At 32.5% G+C, this 16133-nt stretch overlaps 1 long non-coding RNA gene across 1 annotated transcript; it reads right to left on the bottom strand.

Annotated features, from left to right (window-relative positions):
* Positions 1-1411: 1411 nt before the first annotated feature.
* LOC128194022 (uncharacterized) lies at positions 1412-9039 on the bottom strand. The gene is made up of 3 exons (XR_008245295.1): positions 8844-9039; positions 8623-8694; positions 1412-1634 (listed from the first exon to the last, which is right to left on the bottom strand). It is a non-coding gene; the product is annotated as an uncharacterized LOC128194022 (long non-coding RNA).
* Between the last annotated feature and the right edge of the window lie 7094 nt (positions 9040-16133).

Below are 16133 nucleotides of genomic sequence, written 5' to 3'. Positions count from 1 at the left end.
TGTATGAATCAGTCCTACTTAAATCAAATTTAAATTGCGGGTGAAATGAATTAAATAAAAATACTTGATTCAGTTTATTATAATCTTCCTTACCTCAACTTGATCTGTTTTAAAATTCATTTTTTACCAAATCTATTTTGACAATACTCCATTCCCAAAACAGTGAGCATAATTTTATTTTGACAGCTATAGAGAATTCAAACAGCGATATCGCAATCCCAAACACCCAGCATAATGTGCAGATAGATTAAAACTAGGTCGAAAACATACAAATGAAATTAATTAAATTTAAATTATTTTAATATAAGTTATTATCAATTAATAATATATTTTTAATTCCATAAATTATATTATCTAGTTTAATTCAAATAATTCTATTTAATTTAATTCCATAAATTATATTTAATTTAATTTATTATGAATAGATATATTTTTGAAGACTTCTGTAGGTAAGCATGAGAATATTCTAGAGAAAGAGATGAAAGGTAGTTTCCAAATTAATGTGGGGTTCTTGACATCATTAGAAGAGCTGGATACAGATGGCCGATGAAGATCATTTAAATTTTAGACACTGAAATGGTATTCTACCAACTCACACGGTGAACACTAGTAAAGGGTTAGATTTTTGCATTTGAATTTATCAAAAACGTGTCAAAATTATAATTATTAAAAATACTTTTAATTTCAATATGAATTATAAATTAAATTAAATATAATTTAATTCCCTTTAAAAAATTAACAATTTTTGTGAATTATAAATTTAATTTAATTTAATTTCCCGTAAAATTAACAATAACATAAGGCTAGTCTTGTTATCGATGTTTCCCACTCACCAGTTGTTAATTTGGTGTCATATTGTCAAATGTGTTTAATTGATATAGAAAAAAGAGTCACATTATATGCACAAACATTAAGACTGTTTCTATTGGAATATAATTTAAAGCTAAGTGATCTTTTTAAAGTGAAAGATGTTTTGTTTCTATCAATAAAATCTTATTTATATATAGTTGGAATCAAGCATTTTGATAACATACTTAAATATCATAATTATCTATCTGATCCAGAAATATAAAAAATAGTAGTTTCCACACTTGTATATTTCTAATTTTAAGAAAATAACTATTGCTATATTTTCTTTTACTTATTAGCATATATCATATCTTGATATTTGTTAGGTACTTGTTATTTAAGATCTCTTTGTTTTTTTTATAAAAAAATTAAAAAAAAAATAGAGCTTTTTTTATAAATTAAGATTACATAAATTTTTATAATTATTAACTAATTTTTACCATGCAAGTAGATTTTTTTGACAAATATAAATTTGTTGACAGTATTTACTGTGACATTCCAATATTATACTTCATGCAGGTATAAAAATTAAGACGTCAACATAGATGATAATAGAAAACAGTTAGAATAATAAAATAGCAAATAAGGTTCTAAGAAATTAAAATTTAAGGATTACAGTAATCCGGAATGTAGAAGAAATTTTAAAACGTGGAATACCAAAGTACTTCAAAATACAAGAACTGGAATTGTTCAGATACATGGAAAGCTATGGAATTCCTAGAGAGACTAAGAAGTTGCTTCCTCCTTCCCCTCCAGGACATTCTCCACTGAGGCCTCATTCTCCTCTGCTCACATCCAAGTGGATGATCATTGCAAAAGAAAAAGCATGCAACAAACACAAACACAAACAAGCAAGGGTGAGCTAATTATATAAAATCATGCAACTCAATTTAAGCATATACATACAAGAAATAACTCACACCAAATAATTTCAGAAATACAACCTAAGCATGTTAATTTCTAGACTTGACTCGTCCGAACTTTAAAATGATAGTCGGGCTATGGCGAGTCTTGCACCCGTGGTGACTTATGAAACTTGGGTTCCCCACCCTGCCACACTCACGAGGTTAGTTCGTTCCGCGCCTTGAGGCATACTGAGAGCCCCCAAGACTAAGGACCTCCTGCTACTCCTCACCACATGGTTCAACCTCTCTAAGTGAGTATGATTGACCATTGGAGCGTCAAAATGACTCCCAAGGCTGAGCCCCTACTTTTCATTTTAAAACACTAAGAATCTCACCAAGAGATTCTACATTTGAAACTATCATAAGCAACCATGAAATCATGTTTCAGTCTTTCCCAATTCACACACCTTTGAATTATAATCAAACCACATATTTAAGCCTTAAATATCAAATCATATATAACAAAACATGCTCCACAACCAATTTCAATCATCTCTAATAGACGATATTGTCATGTTATTACCAAACAGTAATATATACCAAACAGTAAGATAAAAATTATGAATTATATGTAAAAATAATAATAGCATAATCTCTGAAAACTAAAACAATTTTATCACTGCAAATTTAATATACTGAATGAAATAATAAATAAAAAAAAGAAAACGGCTTGCATCTTATTCTTTTGATAGATTCATAAAAATATAATATATATATATATATATATATATATATTAAGTTACCTATATATATTATATATATTATGTTAGTTATAATACATTATATATATAACGTTACCTATCTATATTATATATATATTACGTTACTATAAATATTTATATTTATAATATTAAACTAATATATATACATATATATATATATATTTATATATATATAATCTATACATTAATAATATAATATAATATCATACGTATTATCTCTAAATAATTTACAATGTTCCCTTAATTATGAAACTGCTTGCTAAATTTTTCATTACCACAAAATACTTGTTCTCCACTTCACATCGCTACCCAATTGGTCACCGGAGAGGGTTCAGATGTCTGAACGCATCAGACTCACCTTCGGTGCTAGCACATATGACTAGTCACAACTGACTGGGTCAGGCCAAGGCTGCTCTATGATCAGGGATGTGCCAACTCAGGTTTTTAAGTCCCCTCTATCCTACCAACAAAGAAAGACTCTCAACCAATTTTAATTAATTTATTTAAGTTACCTAAACTAATCTGTTGTGCTCTAAACCTCAATTGCCAATTATATATATATATATATATATATATTATTTCCTCTCACGGTAATCTAAAACAATGTTTGTATACCTACTTACTACCCATATCAATGCCATTACAGAATCTTACTCCAAACCCTCAAACCAGAACAATTTCAGCCAACCAACTCATTCGAAACAGATTAAAATAATCATATCACTGTTACCAATAAGGAGTATTGGTAAATCTTGAAGAAATTTGTTTTGATGATGCTACAAGAAGTTTTAGTTGAAGAAGATATTAGAATTAGTTAAAAGCAATTTGTAGAAATTAAATGTAGTAGGAAATTCTTGTAAACCTTGTAAACTTGCATTTTTAACTGAAATAATCGATTATGGAATGGCAATAATCGATTATCACAAAGTCATACAGGAATAATCGATTATCTCTTCATATAATCGATTATCACATTTTGAAAACCCTGTAACGGACTTGAATAATCGATTATCACTTACAATAATCGATTATTCATGGCAGTTGGGAGCTGACCTTTGGCATTCAGTGTACTTGGCTATATATTTTGATTTGGAGAAATCAGGAAAAAAAGTTGTTGAACAGAAGCTCTTGCAGAATACTGTTTGTCAGAGGAAGTTCTCAGAAGCTATAGTTCAAGTTCCCTTGCTTGGTCTCGTGAACAGGAGAGGCTCGTGTGTCGTGTGTCGATAGTCGGAGCAAGCTCTCTTCGAGTTAGCAAGGTGCTTTGCCTGGTCTCGTGAATAGGAGAAGCTCGCGTTTCGTTTGTCGATAGTCGGAGCGGTTCTCTTCGAGTTGGCAGAGTGTTCTTCTTCCGGTTCGTTCGTCGAAGGAAGGTTTATTTATCTGCTTTATTCACTATTTGTTGTAATCTGTGAAACCATTTTTAGTGAAAAAGGTTAATCACTATTTATAGTGATTAACGACTGGACGTAGAATCTTTTGATTCGAACCAGGATAAAAATTATGTGTTGATCTTCTTATTCCCTACACTCATTTTATTGTACGTACATCAACTGTTTGATAAATTTTCTCTAAGAAAATTGTTTTTCTAAAACGGACCATTAAACTTGATTTGTGACCGTAACACGTTTTCTAAGTATTTTATTCCGCTGCGCGACTCTATAACGGTACCGATTGTTCCAACTATTGGTATCAGAGCTTGCTTTGATATTTTTTCAAATTTTTTTCGAAAATGGCCGGTCATCAAACTCAAGTATATGCCGAGGGTGCTTCCATCAACAGACCACCACTCTTTACTGGTGATAACTATGCATTCTGGAAAGTCAGAATGGAAATTTTTATGGGGTCTGTTGACAGAGGCATCTGGGAAGCTGTACTAAATGGTCCCTATATTCCAAAAAGAACTATTGATGGTGTAGAAGTAGAAAAACCATACTTTAACTGGACTCCAGAGGAAAATAGAAGAGCTCAATTTGATATTAAGGCTCGTAATATTATTTCATCTGCTGTTGTGCTTGATGAATTTTATAGAATTTCTGTGTGTAAGACAGCACAGGAAATGTGGGAAGTTCTGAGAGTCACACATGAAGGAACAGAGGATGTGAAACGTGCAAGGAAGAACACTCTCATTCAGGAATATGAGATGTTCAGAATGCAACCTGGAGAAACAATTTCTGATGTCCAAAAGCGTTTCACTCACATAGTGAACCACTTGACAGGGTTGGGTAAGACTTTTGATACTGATGAATTGAATGTAAAAATTTTGAAATCATTGGACAGGTCGTGGCAACCAAAGGTAACTTCCATCTTTGAGTCTCAAAATCTCACTCAAATGTCAATGCCAATTTTGTTTGGGAAACTCCGTGAGCATGAGCTTGAGTTGAGAAGATTGACGGCTGAAGAAGATCAAGGCAAAAGAAAGACACTAGCCTTCAAGTCCGAAATCTCCAAAGTAAAGAAATCTAATAGGATTGAAGATGATGATTTTGATGATGAGGAGAACATGAGCCTCATGATAAAGAAATTTGCCAAGTTTATGAAGGCAAAAGGTAAGGACAAATTTCATAAAGAAAGGAGAGAAAATCAAGAATCTTCTTCAAGTGTTAAATGCTATGGATGTGGAGAAAAAGGACACATGAAAACTAAATGTCCAAAGAACAAGAAAAGTGAAGAAAAGAAAGAAAGGAAATTCCCAAAGAAGAAGAAAGCTTACATAGCTTGGGAAGACAATGCATCTAGCTCAACAAGCTCAAGTGATTCAGATGAAGAAGCCAATATTTGTCTAATGGCTGAATCAGAAGATACTGGAAGCCAAGTAAGTGATTCCAGCTTTGAATCTAGTGAATTTGATGTACAAAAGGCTTTTCTTGAATTGCTTGATGAATCTGAAAAATTGAATGTTGATCATAAAAATTTGAAAAAGGAATTTAAACAATTGCAAATTAAGTATGATAATGCATTAGATGAGGAAGTCATATTAAGAAACAAAGTTAGTAATCTTGAAACAAAATTGTCTGAATCTAATTCAAATGAAAAACCTGTTGAGTGTTTATCTTGTAAAAGTCACATGTTTGACATTGACATATTGGAAAATTTACTTTCTAAAGAAATCAAGCCTATCTCACATGTTCAAAATGTTTTTAGGAAGAGCAATCTTAGAAATATAAACATGCATCTTCATAAAAAGTCTAAAGTTAAGAGAACTCGTAGAGTTTGGGTTGAGAAAGGGACTTTTGTGAAAAACAAGGTGCATGATGTTTGTTGTTTTTATTGTATGAAAAAGGGACATACTTCTAACAAATGTAAAATTAAACATTTTGATGTTCCAAATGGAAAATATGCTTGGATTCCTGTTATAAAGTAAATTGTCTCTAACCTCAAAGGACCCAAATGAGATTATGGGGACCAAAACTCTATTGTTTTTACTTTGCAGGTTAAGTTTTCAAAAGGATAAGAGAGCTCTATGGTATTATGCTCTTTGAAGTGATGCTACAAACCAGGATGTAACTCCATCAAGTGGTATCCAAAAGCCTTCATTCAAGCACCAAGTAATTGAGCTAAGTGTTGTTTAAACTGTGGTGTTGCATCCTGTATTTACTTGATCTTCCATTATTTAGTTACTGTTATATTCATGCCTGGTTGAGAAAATGATATGTTGATCACTGTTTCATTCATCCTGTGGTATGTTCGTGTCTGTTTACACATTTTGATCAAGTGAATTCATTTATTTAAAATATTCAGGTGTTGAATTTCATTCATGTCATGTAAAGCCATGTGCATTGTTATTTCAGTGCTTTGTTGATAATTATCTATTGAATTTGTGTTTAACTGGCTTAGTATTCAATTTCATGAGTACTTTGAAGTTACTTTGGTGTAATCTCTGTCAAGCATCAAAAACTATGAAAAAGTCATTTAAATGAGTTGGCCGATAGATTTTCATTAGCAATTTTTAATGATTAAGATATGTGAAAATTAAATTGTCATTTCTATTTCAAAGTTGGTTCTGTGGAGATTTATTTTTAAGTTCAAATGCATAACGAATGAGCTATGATAATATACATTGAGAGCCTGGATGCAGAAAATGAACTTATCAAATTTGCATAATTTTGATGTAAATTATTTTGTTTAAAAAATGTTGAAAGATAGCACCTGAATCAGCTCTTGTGATTGAATTTTTTCATATGTTGTTTTGATATGCATAGTTGAATATATGAAGTTGAACAAATTGGGATATGAGAGTGCATGAATCATAGTTGGTGTTTGGGAAGTTGAAATTTGTGTTGTCAAAATTAGTTTCTGAACTGATTGTGCTAGCTGAAATGCTTTCTTGTTAAACCTGGAGATAGATTTTTTGAGCTTAGAAGAGAGTTAGGAGTGTTAGACATATCTTAGAATCAAAATCTATGCAAATTTTTGCATTTTTCGTAAACTTAACGCTTCATAATCGATTATCTCTAAGTTATAATCGATTATTCATGCATTAAAATCAATTCTGGAAAATCTTGAGCAGATAATCGATTATCATTATGCATAATCGATTATCATGCAATTCTGGGCAGTAATTATTGAACTGATAATCGATTATCACAAGCCATAATCGATTATCACACTGACAGGTTCAAAAATAGAGCCGTTGGAGCATCCCATAACGGCTATAAACGACCATAAACGGCTAGTTTGTCCATTCTTCTTATAATGTAATATTTATTTTCATAAATAAAATGATCTCTTGATTATATGCATCCTTTGATTAATTGAGGGGGAGATCATATTTAGGGGGAGCCTTCAACATCCGATCTTTTTGCTTCTGATCAAAAATGGGGAGAAGAATAATACAAGGGGAGAAGTATAAATTATTACAGGTATTGCTAACCTTGTTGTTGTTTGTTAGCTTGTATGTTTTGCAGGTAAGCCAAACTTGCTTTTAAAATTGAATTTTTGATCATCATCAAAAAGGGGGAGATTGTTACCAATAAGGAGTATTGGTAAATCTTGAAGAAATTTGTTTTGATGATGCTACAAGAAGTTTTAGTTGAAGAAGATATTAGAATTAGTTAAAAGCAATTTGTAGAAATTAAATGTAGTAGGAAATTCTTGTAAACCTTGTAAACTTGCATTTTTAACTGAAATAATCGATTATGGAATGACAATAATCGATTATCACAAAGTCATACAGGAATAATCGATTATCTCTTCATATAATCGATTATCACATTTTGAAAACCCTGTAACGGACTTGAATAATCGATTATCACTTACAATAATCGATTATTCATGGCAGTTGGGAGCTGACCTTTGGCATTCAGTGTACTTGGCTATATATTTTGATTTGGAGAAATCAGGAAAAAAAGTTGTTGAACAGAAGCTCTTGCAGAATACTGTTTGTCAGAGGAAGTTCTCAGAAGCTATAGTTCAAGTTCCCTTGCTTGGTCTCGTGAACAGGAGAGGCTCGTGTGTCGTGTGTCGATAGTCGGAGCAAGCTCTCTTCGAGTTAGCAAGGTGCTTTGCCTGGTCTCGTGAATAGGAGAAGCTCGCGTTTCGTTTGTCGATAGTCGGAGCGGTTCTCTTCGAGTTGGCAGAGTGTTCTTCTTCCGGTTCGTTCGTCGAAGGAAGGTTTATTTATCTGCTTTATTCACTATTTGTTGTAATCTGTGAAACCATTTTTAGTGAAAAAGGTTAATCACTATTTATAGTGATTAACGACTGGACGTAGAATCTTTTGATTCGAACCAGGATAAAAATTATGTGTTGATCTTCTTATTCCCTACACTCATTTTATTGTACGTACATCAACTGTTTGATAAATTTTCTCTAAGAAAATTGTTTTTCTAAAACGGACCATTAAACTTGATTTGTGACCGTAACACGTTTTCTAAGTATTTTATTCCGCTGCGCGACTCTATAACGGTACCGATTGTTCCAACAATCACAACATGCACAATTCCACAGTTTCAATTATAACACCCAATACAATAAAAGTTATAACACAGTTTCACAAGAGTACACCAGTTCAATTCAAACCATCCTATATACTAAAAATCCAAAATACCGTACAAAATCGCACGACAGTCCAAAATTCAACATGCATACATTTACAAATCAGATTCAAGCAATAAATTCAAAGAAAAATAATTAGCTCCCCTCACCTGGTGGGTTGCTCAACACAGTTCACAGATGCTCTAACAGTACCCCCTACACCGTGCGAAACTGTACAGAACCTATAAATCACCAAATAGGTGCTAGACTTTAGCTCTTTGAGTCGGAATAAACCGAGAATGAAAGACAAAATCACACAGGGCACAGGAAATCAGAAAATGGTACAACCTAGGACAAGAACAGTGAAGGGAAAGAGGGAAAATCTACTTACCCGCTGGAACGCAAAACCAATCGGATGGTTTCGTAGCTCTTGACTCCAGGAACAAGAAAACACCACCAAATTAGGATTCAATCGGTGGAAATGGCTGGAAACCTAGAGAGAAGTCAGAGCACTTGAGTTAGGGCAAGGTTTCTGTTCTAGAGAGAGAGGAATCTGTGAAATGAAATCTGACTTGCAAGGAAAGAGCCCATCCCAAGGTTCAAGTGTCCTTGGGTCAATGGGTCTGGCTTGTCAAATTAGGGCCCAATGGCTTTATAAGATCTTCAGACCATTACATTTACCAACAAATTTTAGGATTTAATTATTGATGGATATTTTTAGCGATAATTAATTTGCTAATAAAATTTATTGATAAGATTTATTACTAAACTATATTTCATTAACAAATATTTTCATCAAAAATTTATCTAAGGACAAATTTTGTCGATCAGTAGAATGAATAGTAAAAGGCTGATTAATTTTTTTAAAGGAATATGATGATAAGAAGAAGAGAAGAACAAAAAGAGGAGGAAGAGAAAATAGAATAGGAAAAATATGAGGAGGAGGAGGCATAATGACACTAGTGTAGAAAGGACATTTAATGTCTGTTATTTTGGCCTTTTATCGTCAGATCTAGATCCGACGTCTTTGTGGGTGACGTTAATCAGATGTCGGACTCCACAGGTTCGACGTCTTTATAGATGTCGGATATGCATTAATCGACGTCTAAGGGTTCTATAGATGTCGGACATGGCATTAATCGATGTCTATTGCAGCTCGTGTCTTTGGATAGCGTAGTAGCACCTTCTTCTTTTGCTAGTTTCGTCATAGTAAAGGTTGCGTCTTTTGGACCTCTTATGGCATTTCAATCGAAAACCGAATCTAGGTCCTTGCCTAGTTCCATTCCAACCGGCAATGAAAATGAATACGGTGACTTGAGAACTAGGCAAGGACCCAGGTTCGGTTTTGGGTTGAAACGCTATAAGACATCCAAAAGACGCAAGTTTTTCTTACGAGGAAACTAGCAAAGGGAGAATGTGCTACTACGCTACCCAAAGACACGAGAAAAACTGCATCAAAACACAACAAAAACTCACTTTAATCGGTTCAAATGGAAGATAATCAATCAAAGACTAATTTAATCAGAGTAAAAGTATGTTTAAACGGTTCAAAAGAAACAAAAACGCACCTAGAAATGTAATGTCGCAGAGAGAAAAGTCGAGAAGGAAGACGATGAAGTGCACGTAACCGCGGGTTCGATTTCTGATTTAACAGCAAACAAGACGTCGGATGCCTAAGGAACCAACGTCTATTCTCGCCTAGACGTCGGGGCCCTAACTAATATGACGTCCAAAACAACTTTTCACCTACCCTGTCAGGCCATTTAGACACCAGATGGCGGGATCCGACGTCTATATGGCGGGAAAAAAGAACTTTTCATCTACTTGTCAGACATATACACGTTTGTTAGGAGGGACACCGACGTCTATAATCGTATATAGACGTCGGGGAGGCGGGATCAAACGTCTATAAGGCGGAAAAAAGAACTTTTCATCTACCTGTCAAACATATATACGTCTATTAGGAAGGGCCCCAACGTCTATAATATTATAGACGTCGTGGCCCCTCCTAACAACGTCTATATGCCCAACTTATTTACGAAAATGCCACCGGTCAATAATTTACGTTGGTCATTTTGTGGTCCGACGTCTACGGGGTGACGTTAAAGGCCAATTCTGCACTGGTGTGACCGTAGTGACAATGTTGTGATAGTAGCTAGACAATAATGACCGTGGTGGCAAAGATATGGTAGTAGCTAGATGACGATGATGATGGAGTTGGATGAGAAAGGGGAAGAAAGAGGAGGAAGAAAAGGGAAAAAAATAGGAAGAGTTAGGACAACAACAATACACACTACGGTAGAAGCACGACAAGGAGAAGATGAGGAGAAAAAATAAAGAAAAAAGAAAAAGAAGAGGAAAAATACAACTCAATTAATAGATTTTAACAATGGTCAAAATTCATTAATAATTATCAACAAATATTTAAATATGAATATGTAGATGTTAGTAATTACAAACGGATTATACAATTCAAAGATAAAATTTATTGACAAGTATTTTATTAATGAATATTTAATCATTTGCAATTCGTCAGAAAAATTAAATTATTGACAAAATTTTATTACTATCAACATTTATAGAATTAATATTAAATTTATTATATATATATATATATATATATATATATATATATATATATATATATGTATAATCACAATAAAGTACATAAAATAACCATATGTGGATGTAAGTCGAAAAGTGATAAAAAACATGAATTTGACTAAAATCAGAACAATAAAAAAAGCATGGTATATACGTGAAGATCTAGACTATAATGATCTCAAACTTAAAAAATATGTGGTGATTCATCTTTGTTTTCAACTTACAACTATCAATGATTTATCCCAAACATAAAAAAAATATATATGTAAATTTATATTATTGGATACATATAATTAGTTGAAAATTGAAAACTAAAATCAATGTTTGACCAAAATCATGTTAAATTGATGGTATAATATTTGGTAAAATTTTGTTTGGAATTATTCATAAATTTTCATGATGATAAGCCTACAACGCTTAGTCTATTTTTGCCTTGCATGATATATTATAGTCGAGGATGAAAACTATTCATAAATTTGCATAATTTTATAGAATATAATTCTATAAATTTATGTAATTATAGACCTGCAAACGCTAGACAGTTATTCCAAATGCCAAAGTTTACCAAATTTCAAATTACATTATTTTCACTAATTCAAACAACAACATCTATAATATTTATCAAGCAATATTCCTAATTTCATCGTACAAGTAAGTTAATTTAAAAATTTAATTTTAATTCAACACCTCAGACTCAATCACACAATTAAATCATACATGCAAAACTCCATAAAAGCATATAATTAGCAATTACAAGATATCTATCGCATAAAGATTGTGTAATTAGCTTTCTTTACTTAAAAGACATATACAATTTCTCTAAGGAGTCTTAAGTCTTTAAGCTCACATGTCGTCTTATCTATACCTAAAAACAAATAAAAAACAAGTAGGACACACCATTAGAATCACTAATCAGTAGAGATTCATATAGAAGACTCCAATATTACATGCAAACCAAGATTATTCACACGCATAGGAAGAACATACAAACCAAGAAAAGCGTAGAAAACTGAACAAACAAAAATGGAGAGTTCATTGCAAGCATCACTCAAGCATTTTTTGATCTTCAAACAAATGAACGGAAAGTGAGAAAACTTAAATAGAAAGAAGAGATATCTAGGAGAAAGATTTTCAGAGAAAATATATATTTTTATATAATGAAACTTGTAACATCCTAGAAATATAGCACACAACTATATACAGGTGTCAACATTTAATAATATGATAGAACAGTTATTACAATAAGAAAGTCAAACTTACAGTTATTACAAAAATAACCATAAAATTTTTTCGAACTTTACAAGAGCTTCCTATACTACTACTGAACGTTCATCATATAACCGAACAGTTATATTTACAAAACAAAATTAGTGAACGGTCGGTTCACCAAAACTAACTATACTATATGACCGAACGGTCATCTCCTATTCAGCAGGAGTCTCACCGTCCAACTCTTGTTCCAACGTAAGCCCTTTCCCTTCTGCTCACATCCAACGAGGATGATCATTGCAATAGAAAACCGAACAGCAACATGGATAAAAACATAAAATAAGGGTAAGCTATTGTAATTCAATTAAGCATGCATTCGTACATGAAATAAAACTACAAATCATTACAGACCGAACGCTATAGCATACAAGAGCCAACATAGATATCACACATAACTTGAATATTATAATTCACGTACGACTAACACTTGACTTGACCATCCGGATTGTATGAATACGTAGCTTGAGGCTGTTCGTGCACTCGGGTGGTGTAGTAACTGGAAAACCATCAGCTGCCACCCGAGGTTAGTCCGTTATAACTCCCCCAACAACCTATGGGCTAGGACCTCCTGCCATTCTCACACAATGACTTACCCATCTCTACTTGAGAACTGATAATCATCAGAATATCAGGATAAACTCTGTGAATTTCACTATCCGTATTCATACTTTACCACAACATTATCCTTACAGTGAGACATTCCTCCCCGAAATTCTCTTTCACATTACTTGAAACATAAACTTTTACTTGAATACCAATAATATTTCACATACATAATAGATCATTGCTATAAATAAGCAACCAGCACCAATCCATAATATCAGCATTGAAAGATCAAACCACATTTCATATAAGAAGATCGAACGCTCAAATAACACCACCCTTAGTTACCAACGAACGTAAAGGATATAAACAACAGACGAATATAACTGAACGTTTATTTAATAGATATGACTTTGACATGAGCCGAACACAGCTTAAGAATAGAACACTCTAATTAAACCAAATACTTAATATAAGACTAAACCATATTTAACTATCCTCAATACTCGAACGAACGGTATTTCAATATCCTCAAAGTAATAACGAACGATATTCTACTATACTCAAAACAAGAACGAACGCTATTTCACTATCTGACAAAACCGAACGCTTAGAGCTTATATCGAACACTTATAACTACTGATCCTTGGTGTAAGACCGAACGGTATTTCACTTATTTGACAAAACCGAACGCCTAGAGCTTCTACCGAACACTTATAATTACTCCTACAAACTATTCATCAGACCTAGTACTTTTAAGGAAATCGAACGTTAAGACATTTTAGCTGAAATACCCATAAACTTGTATTTGATCATAAACGAACGTAATTTAAGCATAGTCCAAGTACGAAGTCTACTAATAATAATAATATATGAGCTATCACAAACTAAAATACCTAATCCAATAAGACTGATTATAAATGTATATAACCATCAACACTTAATATATTAATCACTTCCTATAAACCGAACTATTATACCCTGGTAAGGCTAGAATGCTAACTTTATTGATAACTTATTCTCTGACCATAACCGAACGGTTGAGGCCAAACACCCAACTATTCTACACAATTTTACAGAATCCTTATAGACTTATACAGAACCACCAAAAACCCAGAAACATGCATTTCATACACTCATATACAAATCATTAATCAATTCATTCCATACATACACAAAATCATCACATGCATAATTAAATTTAATAGTTTCCCTTACCTCTTACAGACCGATCGCTCACAATACCAACTTTGCACCACGACCAACACTCAACAGCCAAGATTCACTGTTTAAAGAAACGAACCAACCCAAGGACCGGAAATATGATCAGATTTGAAGGAAAAGAAGAAGACAACTACATGCAACCAGAAACTAAACTTGCATGTACCCAAAAACTAGATTTTCTTAGAAGTAAAAGAACCTACCAGTTCAAACCACTAAACGATCGGTTGAAAAGAGGATCCTTGCCACTAGCAACCTTACATACACTCTGATGGATTATCAGATGGAAGAAAACGTGAGAATTAATGGAGGAAAAGATGATAATTTTAGAGAGAAGTTAGAGAGAAGGAGGAGAAATGTGTTCAGAAGGTTTGGAGGAGGAGATTGCATGCAGAAAGTGGAACCAGCTTTTAAAATTTTAGATTATATATTTTCTCAGCAAACCGATCGTCCACTCTCCTGCAGCCACCTGTCTAGCCACCTGTCTTCCACTTCCTGAGTCTCATTCCCCTCTTGCAGACACATGTTTCCCACTAAAATGGGAAATTTAATGGTTCTGACAAAACTCATTTATAAAAATTCGATTTATACTTTAAACTTTTAAAATTAAAATAATCAAGTTTTACCATTTTAAACATACTATCAATTCTAAAACACGATTTTCCAAATTCTTATTATAATAATAGCAATAATATAATCTCATTTTATTTTAATATGATTTTATCAATTTTATTTATTTAAATAATAACTGACATTTTATTTTAACATAATTTACGCTGTCAATATTTTATTTTAAATATAAAAGTAAAGTTGTAATGTTACAATTTTACCAATTAAAATAGCTTTTAAAATCTATCAAACAAATCACATCACTTATAAACTTTCTTCTTATTTATCTTTATTTTCGCTATTTTTCCCTTAATCCAAATAGTTTCACTTCCACGTTTCTTTTCCCTTAAATCCAAACACAAGCTTATAGAGACAATGTTTTATTTGAACAACATTTATAATTTTGCAATTCTAGATCAATTATAAATTAGGTTTGTATTTATTTTTATACAATAAATTAATACAAGATTTCAAATCCTCTACTCATATATACATGTATATTTTAAGCGTAAAAAATATACTTTTGGATAATTAAATAATTGATAGAATGATAAACCCAAAAGATAACTATATGGTCTAAATAATTTAATTTCATCTTAAGAAATAAATTTTAAATAGATTACCTTTATCTACATTTTAATTTTTAAAAAGAAAATGTGAACACGTTGAACATCCTTTAACAATTTTCTCTGTTATAATAATTTATATTTTGATGAAAGTTTGAAGAATATTAATATTGAATCAATGTTTGATAAGACTTTCATAAAATTTATTTGAGAATGAAATTAAACAACTTCTCCAATATCAAGAAAATCCTCTAGTAAAACGATACCAATATTTTGCTGAGCTATGGAATAATAGGGTATGATGCTACCCAGTACACGAATGGGCGAAAGTATACACAACCCGTGTTGTTTACGCTTTAAAGAAAAACATTATTTTGCAGTAGTGTTTGACAAAAAGAAAAAACAGGTTGATAATAACCATCAAATTCCTTTCGTTTTATGAATTTGGACCTCATCATAACTTTTCTCAGTGTACATAAGAAAGGGCGAAGTTTCGAGTGAGTTCCATCACATTAACTTAACCACGCATACAGATGTGGAATTGTATATATTTTGTAGCATATAGTGTGAGAATGTTGAGAATGTGAGAAGTTGCTAGATAGATAGAAGCTATGTGCATGTCAGAGAATGAAACCAACCCCTCCCGCCGATGACTAGGCAAGCATAAAGGTCGCGTGGAAAGTACGAGAAACTACATTTTAAAATTCTCAACTTGTAGCACTTTGGATAATACTAAATCCTTAGAATAAACAAAACCATTGCAAGACATGAACCCAGGTTTGATTTGGTGGAACAAACCTAGGAACTCATAGCCTCTGCGCCGAATGTGTAAAATAAAAGAAGCACCACGTAATGGACCACTACAAACT

The sequence above is a fragment of the Vigna angularis genome, chromosome 1 (genome assembly GCF_016808095.1).
Source record: "Vigna angularis cultivar LongXiaoDou No.4 chromosome 1, ASM1680809v1, whole genome shotgun sequence".
NCBI classification, from domain to species: Eukaryota; Viridiplantae; Streptophyta; class Magnoliopsida; order Fabales; family Fabaceae; genus Vigna; species Vigna angularis.
Note: the sequence above shows the minus strand (reverse complement) of the source record. Positions and strands in the feature narration are given on the sequence as shown.